The 9008-nt window shown below is 45.8% G+C and overlaps 1 long non-coding RNA gene across 1 annotated transcript; it reads left to right on the forward strand.

Annotated features, from left to right (window-relative positions):
- Nucleotides 1-1377: 1377 nt before the first annotated feature.
- On the forward strand, nucleotides 1378-1935 carry LOC146835309 (uncharacterized). The gene is made up of 3 exons (XR_014960416.1): nucleotides 1378-1468; nucleotides 1572-1677; nucleotides 1785-1935. It is a non-coding gene; the product is annotated as an uncharacterized LOC146835309 (long non-coding RNA).
- Nucleotides 1936-9008: the final 7073 nt, after the last annotated feature.

A 9008-nucleotide genomic window follows, 5' to 3' on the forward strand; every position in this document is an offset into this window, starting at 1 on the left:
CCTCACCCGAGTCCGTATCGGTGTTGGGGGAGGGTGAGGTGTCACCTTGATCGCCGTGGGTAGACTCCGTCGGATCTGCTCTTGAGACATACGCGTGATCATTGGCAAAAGCCTTGGAGAGTCTTGCAAAATCCTCAGCGTGTGGGTTGGCAGCCTTGGTCTCTTTAGCCTTTTTATGCCCGGACGCGGCCGGGATCCATCCTTGCTGTATGGCATACTTATTTAGGTGCCGCTTAAGGGGAGCATTTGCTCGCACCAGGGCAGAATTCACAGAGTGCTGCACACCAGCATCCAGGGCCTCCACAAGATCCTGTTCTAAGGAGCCTGACGGCTCTTCATAATAATAGTCATCCTCATAGCAGTAGTCTGCCATGGTAGGGTGGACGGAACCAGTTAACTGCGGTAAATAGAACAGAGGAGTAAAAGGGGAGAGGCACAACCCCAGACAAGCCAGGCTAGACAGCCAAACAAAGTTCAGGAGTGGAGGGAGGGCCTGCCTGTACCAAAACCTCCTACGCAGTGTCTGTGCAGAGTTATACAGCCCGCAGCACAAATAAGCTTTGGGCGTCACCGGGGGCACAAAATGCACGGGCTTTAGATTTCAAAACTGCCGGTTTCCTGCTCTGATCGGTGCCGTAACGATCGCGGTCAAATTTGACAGAAAAATGTCCGCCGCGCATGCGTGGTTTCGCCCGCCCGTTAGTATAGAAATAGGACCTAGCGCGATCCTGAAACGAGGTCCTTGAGCCCCCGAAACTCCCGCTCCACTTAAACAGAGAACGTGCAGTAGAAAATGCCACATACACCATCAAAGCGCAAAATACAATGGGACAACGTTATTGATATACAATCAAATATCATCTACCATGCGCAATAATGCACCAAATACAGCGCGGTGCCCCCAACCCATACACCACTAGTGCTAGCAAAAGTAGTAAGGGAGAGGCACTTAACTGGCTGCGGAGCAGCAAAGAAAGAGGACGTGTGTGCCTCGGTGTGATATTATATGGGCTCAGTCTCTATGGTTATGGAGTGCAAGGTGCTCATGGGATTTGTGGTTTACTGTAATATGTTGAATAAAAAAGATTGTTTTTTATTGGCAGCTGTAATAAAGCAAAGAAAATGAGAAGCATAATCAGAGCCTTCGGTCCTGACATAGAATCAAAGACTAACGAACGGGTATTTAAACCGACCGTGCTCCCGTCGTCTTTGTCTGCCCGCCCCCGAGGAGAACCGCTTTCGGCTCCGAGACTCTGTGTGATTGAGGTAAGAATGGGATGGGACTCGTTGTGCTATTGAGATAGAGTGACGTTGAGCATTCTTCCTGATTTTGAAACAGGTTATTTTTCTTTCTTTTGTCTTATGTAAGACGTGTAAGGCGCAAGCAGATATTGTTTTACGGCTCCTTTCTTTGAATATAGACAATGGCTACGTCTTTTTAAAGAGAGGATCTTCTTTAAATATAGAGGTAGGATCAATCACAAATATCAACAATGACACATCCGCTGTGCGGATTGTTAGCAAATAGTGTTATATGTCTGTTCTATACATAAAAGAATCCTCTTTTATAGATGTATCTAAACTAAGAGAATAATCCGAGATTGAGAGGGAGCGGCGACATAGTTGGTATTAAGCTTTGGGGCAGAAAGCTCATGCGATATTTATTCAAGCTACCAGGTGAGATAGGTTTCTACTTATTCCAAACCTTTAAAGACAAGGTCGTATCTATTGGGGACAAGCTGACCAAGGCTGTTCTCTCCACCCCCCCCCCTTTTTTTCTTTAGATTATTTGAAACAATGCATGTATAATTAGGAGCATCAGCTAAAAGGACATTATATGGATGAAGTGATTATATGCACCCACAGGCTGCAATAAGGTAAATATTGAAGTCAGGCCCAACATGTACTAAGGATCATACATTTGGTGGAACGATACACAATTGATGTGTTCCCATCTAATGATATCCGTATCTGTGCGGATACCTTGAGAGAACATGTGGGGAATAATTGGGATAGAGTCCATGTATTGAATACAGCCCATTTGATAGACAAATGCAAATACCATATATGCTTGGATCTATAAAACATTTTACTCTGCATTGAGGAGGAGTATATATGCTGTGAGTATTGTCATTATAAAATCCTTTGCACCAATTATTAGTGTATTAGATGTTAGTCTCTATATTGAATAATGATGTATCACAGTATAGCTTTTATATTTTTTATGTATTTGCTCTACACAGGATTGAGGTCGAGTTCAACTTCACAGTGCAATACAGAGAGACTTGCATTTTTTTGTCTTGAAAAAGATGGGATATCAGTAGAACCATCGAAACGTGTCGATGCATCGTTCACATAATTTGTGGAAGTAACTGGATCTGTAGATACAAAAAGGATATATTGTATCCAGGCCTAGTTATACAATTGTTCCAATGGATATGTCTTTTGAAGGACAAAATATATTGTATTTTTTTCTCTCTCTATGTTATGTGATGTACTGTTGTTTTAATTGTATTGAATTTCTTATGTTTAAGTATTTTTCTAATTTTATATGAAATTGAAGATAGTAATTGTGATTAGTCTTATGAATTGCTTGAGATTATACATGTTTTTTAATAAATAAAAAAGACATTTTATGATAATCTTTGGATTTTATGATATCATTTTTGTGTCTATTACATGGACTGTAATATGGTATTCATTTGAACTTGTGACTCTAATGTGAGTAAAGCTCTTTTGTACTGTTTGTGGAACAACCAAGGGACATTTTGCTTTCACTTGTCAGTAGTACCCTACACCCTTGGTGAGGCATAAGGGGTCCCTCTCTTTTTCTCGCATACTTCCTCTTTCTATGCAGGATTTTCTTTTCGGGAGTCATCTCCAATTCTGAGGTACCATTATTTGCATTTCACTGTCCCTCACTGCCAGGGTTTGCTTGGGAGTGCCTAACAGTAATAAAAAGGCTATAACTGTCAAATCTGATTGGTTGGGTGGACTTATAGTAATTTTTCTGACGGCCCTTGCTCCGTCGGGCAGTCTGAGAGGGTATGTTACCTCTGCTCTACTCGCATCTGCATTGGGCAGGCAGACCATTATGTTGGCGGTACGTATACTCCATCACCATTGCGGTGAAGTATACATACCACCAACACATAAATGAGGCTCTTAGTTATCAGTCTTTTAGAGTGGCAGTCCCATATGCACAGCTCAGTTTGTAAATAGGCAGTCTAACTTTGTTTCCACTTTATGCCTCTTTCTTCCCTCCATAATGCAGCTTCCGGCTTTTAATCTCGCTTTTTTCTTTCCCATCTTTGCTTTCACGTTTTGTTCATTTTCTAAGCTTTCGCTTCCCTCTTCTGTCTCCCTTTCTTGTATTTCTCTGTTTTGCTCTATGTCAAACCCTAAAGAGGAAATACAAGGCCCTGTCCCTAAAAATAAATGCTGGTGCCCACCAACGGCAACAATCAGCACAAACACCACAGACATGTGACTGACCCAGCCCCTTCACTTATCACCAACACTTCAGATGCAGTTACAGATCTGATATGTAACTTGACTCACTCTATATTTGTCTTTATGACTATAAGATATAGTATGAGAGTTGTGATTTTCAATACCTGGGTTAGAATCGCATTTGTTTCAGAGTGTCCGTGCTATAACGAGTGACCCTTTGTCATCCCTTTTTGGCATGGCATCCATCTACCACATTTGACCAACTAACCTAGCCAGAGTTCCCAATTTTAAACATGGAACGGAATATCGCTTAAAGGTGCGATTCCTCATCATTTATATATACCAGCTCGAACTCAGAGCTATGCAGACATTGTCATAAGCTATTTCGTGTGGCCGCTCATCAGTCCCTCACGCCACACTTGGATCAATACCGATGCAGAGACACCATTAAAACTAATACTGAGAAAGACGAGCTATCTACGTCAGTAAAGAATAAAAACACCATGTTGTATTGTAATTATGTATCGTCTGAACATTTTCTTGCAATCTTTAAAAAACAAACTTAATAAAATTTCTATATGTTTTAATATAGCTATAATGTGTTCACACCAAGTCCTCTCTATTATGTCTTCCTGTTTGCAATGAGTTGTTAAATTAAGTGACCGGTTGACTGCCTGGGGTTGTTTGCCTTCAATTGAACCTTTGTCATCCCCGAACACCCTTTAAAGGTACTGAGCTGGCATTTGGCTAAAATCAGAAATTCCACCCCAGTCCTTCCTGCATTCTGAGAGCCTCATTTATGAGAAGTGACGCATCACTGCGTGAAAACAGCGATGCGTCACTTTTCATTGCGCCCTCCTTGCGGCACCAATGATTCGTCATATTTACAATATGACGTATCATGTCGCAAGGAGTGACAGATGTGTCAGTATTTTTGACATATCTGTTGGCGCAAAAGTGACGCATTGCTGGGGTATGTCATAAAAGTGAGGCAACTCCAGTAATGTGTCCTTTCACATGGGCAAGTCCCATGTTGATAGTGCCTGTGTCAATCTTAAGCCTGCTGTGAGGCAAGTATAAGATATTGACGCATTTGCGTCCTAGAAGTGGCGCAGTGAAATCTTATAGATATCACTGCGTCACTTCTACGAGGCTTACTTGCGTTGGAACGTCCCCCCTCCATACATTATACCTGGCGCAGGTATAATGTAGCGCAGCGGTTCACAAAGTGACACATCTACCTAGATGCGTCACTTTGTAAATATGATGCAACATGGTGCATCTTTTACGCTGATGGTGTGTCACAAAAAGTGACGCACCGGCTGCCCAAAAGTGACGCACGGGTTCATAAATAAGCCCCACAGTCTTTACATCTCTAAGTTTTCCTTCTGTCCAACCTTCTTCTTGTGACACAGAACTTGGGTTACTCTCCTTATTAAACCTCCAGATTGCATAGGTGCTTGTGGTTTCATGGAATGTATTTGGAACCTGGTGAAAGGGTGCTGGTGGGGGCTCAAGATTTGAGCCTCCCATCTTCATTGAGTTCTCAGAATCCAGCTGAGGTGTTCAGAGTCTTTCCAGGCTCATGACAGCTGTTGAAGGGGGCTTCATAGGTGCTGAGAGTCTGTGACTGAGTTTGCTGTTTGGAAATATTAGATCATAAAGCAGGTCTTGTGCTACTTTCTGGACAAATGTACAATGCTGTGCTGGAGAGTGCTCAGTGACAGGTAATTATTAGAGGGAGCTCACACTGCACACTGTTATTCTGCATTGAAATTGGATATAATTCTGTCTGGTGCATTTTTGGGTTTGAACATGTTTTTGATTGTATTACAATAGCAGTTTCATGCACCATCAACCAAAATCTCAATTCTTCCTTGGTTAATATGGTTAATGGAATGAAGGGTCAGATGTAGCATTTGTACAGTTGCAAATGCATCAATTCAGCATTTGTGGTCATAAAAATTCTCTTTCAGATTCTCTAATCCCATTTTAAGATTCAGAAAGTTTTTTCAACTCCTAAAGTAGGATTATGAATGTATACCATGTTGGTATCTGGAAAGAGCATGCTGTAGGCATCACTTCTAAATGCAAAAACAGTATACTATGTATTATTTGTCTATTACAACTAAAATCCAGTGGCGGAACACTGACCATAGTGCATGGGTGCCTGCGTGGAGGGGAATGATCATTTATGTGGAGGAAGGTGTACCTTCCTGCTCATACACAAAACAATCAGCAATGGAGTTTTGAAACTACTATGGGGCTGATTCCGGCCGCAAATCGAACCGACCGACACGGACCCGGACCGGATACCGACCGACACGGACCAGCGCCGTACGACCCGTGCAGTGCGATGCAACACGTGTGAATTACGACCGACACATACGGAATACAAGCCGTACGACCGAGCCGTAGGGAAAATAGTGAACCGGCCAGAAAACCGACGTTATTTTCACCGACCAACACGAACCCGGAATGAACCCGACCGACCCGTACCCGTGATGTCCGATCCGCGCAGTACGATGCAATGCATGTAAAACCAGACCGACTAGCACAGAGACCAAGCCGCACGACCGACACGCACAGACAACCGGGCCCACAAGCAATAGAGACCTTCGCAACCAACGCGTATGAAACACAGAAGAAAGGCAGCGTGAACGAGGCGGAAAAGCCTGCACAAGACAAAATCAGCGTCCGTATTCGTCAGATGAACGTCTCCTTCATGCCTACAAAACCCAAAGGAAAAAAGACAAAAAAAGGACCAAACAAGCAATGACAAAGCCAATAAATATCCCCCAAAAAACTGGGACAAAGACACACCCACAACTCCAACTATATAAAGGACTACAATTACTACCATCATCCCTTGCAAACAGGAGACCCAGCCAGCAGCAAACACCATTACACAGCAACCACAGACACACTCACAACTCACCCATCACACAATTCACATACCATCAGCACCAGCAAAACCAACACCAACCCACCCTCACTTGCACCCTCACACACACATCCCTCACTACCACCACCCATCACCATGCCCCCAACGAAGAATCCAAAGTTCACAGATAGTAAGTTAGAAGTGCTGGTAGACGAGATCATCTGTTTGGTACATTGGTCCAAAGGAACCCCATGTCACAGAAAACAAAGATGTGGGCGAGGATTGTGGACAAGGTGAACGCTCAAGCACCAGCAAGGCGCACAAAGGACGATATCCAGAACCGGAGGTATGACATGCATAGGAGGGTCAAGAAACTCATCGATAAATATCACGCCCTGAGTCAGTGCACCGGCGGTGGCCCTCCTGCCAAACCAGTCTACTTCAGGACCTCGGAAGAGAAGGTGCGGGACATCCTACCACCAGAGAGTGTCCATGGGCTAACAGACATACCAGAGCCTGGTGAGTACACAAACAACATAGCCAAGATTGTGTGGCAAGGGGACAGTGAAACCATGCACCGCAAGCAAAGCGACACTAACCAATAGATAATCATCCCAAGATGTGTATGCCAGTCAGACAAACACAATACCTGCCATCTTATAGTGACTTGGAACTGTGTCATGACATGCACCAACCTACAAACAAATAGACCAAGGCAGTGGCACAAAGCTAAATAGACACTGCCATACAGTTTACCACCACAAACACACTACCTCACAGTGACAGTGCAGCTGACTGACAGGAAGGAATAGTGGGGATGCAGGTGAAGTGAGTGTATGCAAAAGCATGATGGGGCCTGCAGTCACAGATAATGCTCCCCCTCCTGATTGGCCCATCAAGATCTCTCTGAAACATGCCCACATCACAGGGTGTGGAAAATGACTGACAAGATGGCTGACACTGGCTCCTGCTGTTGGGAGCACAAGGCCCTGGTAGTGCATGTCAGCAAATCAGAAGCAGGACACCACTGACTGACATCCTGAAAGACAACTTGCATGCCCTACAATGGAAGCATTTTTCATGGTGGGATGTCTGGCCGGGTGGGAAGAAGGACTGACAGCTCTGACCATACTTACCAGCATGTGGAGACACACACACCCCCTCAACACAAACTCCACACAACTCACCGGGTAGAATGCATTGACCCACACCTCAGTTAAATATCAGCAAAAGATACCCCGTACTGGGTGCTGCTGTGTGAAGGACAGGGGCTCTCTTTGGACTTGTAGCCAAACAAACACCAGGATTTCACAGTCAGCCATCTTGCCATTGCTGTCACACCCCCTCACAACGAAGGGAGGGAGGAAGTATGGGCATGCTGGGAAGGGCGGTGTAGCCAAGAGTATGATGGGAGTCGCAGTCACAGACAATCTACACCCACTCACATGGCCCAGCAAGCATACACTGAACCATGCTCGCCTCATAGGGAGTGGAAAGGGACTGACAAGATGTCTGACACTGGGCTCTGTTGTGGGGAGCACAAGGCCCTGATGGGAAATGGGCTACAACAAACACCAGGACTTCACAGTCAGACATCTTGCCATTGCTGTCACACCCCGTCACAGGGAAGCAGAGTCAAGAGGGAGGAAGTATGGGCATGCTGGGAAGGGGGGTGTAGCCAAGAGTATGATGGGACTCGCAGTCACAGACAATCTACACCCACTCACATGGCCCAGCAAGCATACACTGAACCATGCTCGCCTCACAGTGAATGGGAAGGGACTATCAAGATGTCTGACACTGTGCTCTGTTGTGGGGAGCACGAGGCCCCGCTGGGAAATGGGCAACAACAATATCAAACTCTGTCCGTGACAAGCTGGAAAAAAGCAGTGTACAGGCAGGCATCTGTTTTTACAATAGAAAATGTCATGTTTGTGAACCATCGATGCATGTAGAAACATAACTCACATTGTGTGTCTCTTTCAAACACAGGTGGTGCTGGGGACCCAGCATCAAATGAAGAGGATTCCCTGGCCCAGACTCTGGTGGACACTGAGCTCTCTGGTTTGACTCTGTCTCTGTCTTCTTCGTATGACGACGACCAACCTGGCCCCTCCGGTGTGAGTCATCATGCAGCACCAGCAGCATCAACATCTGCACCCCCTGTACCCACGCCTTCAGCATCTGCAAACCGACAGGGCACCCCCGCCAACACGGACAGACCAAGGCCACTGAATACCCACAGCACAGGGACACAGGACCCCCCGAAAGCTACAGCAAACACCACCAGCAACACCACCCAAGGGGTCCCAGTGTCACCTGTGCGTCCCGCCGCTGGTCCTGCCCGTGTGGATAGAGGTGCTGGGAGGGGTGGGAGGCAGAGGGCACGCCTTGCAGAGGGGTCCGGACTGCATGATGACCCCCAACTGGCACGCATCATAGATGCGTACCAGGAAAGCACCGGAGAATTTGGCCAGGTAGTGGGGATCCATAAGGACATGCAACAGGAGCAGGCTGTCCACCATGCCCGCATGGAGGACAAGTGGGATGCCCTTACTGCGGTGCATCGGGACATACTCCAATGCCTCCGCCAGATCAACACAAACCTGTCCACACCTCCCTGTGTGGCCACAACATCTGTTGCAACACCATCTGCCAGCGCCACAGGGAG

The sequence above is a fragment of the Triturus cristatus genome, chromosome 4_2 (genome assembly GCF_964204655.1).
Source record: "Triturus cristatus chromosome 4_2, aTriCri1.1, whole genome shotgun sequence".
NCBI lineage: Eukaryota > Metazoa > Chordata > Amphibia > Caudata > Salamandridae > Triturus > Triturus cristatus.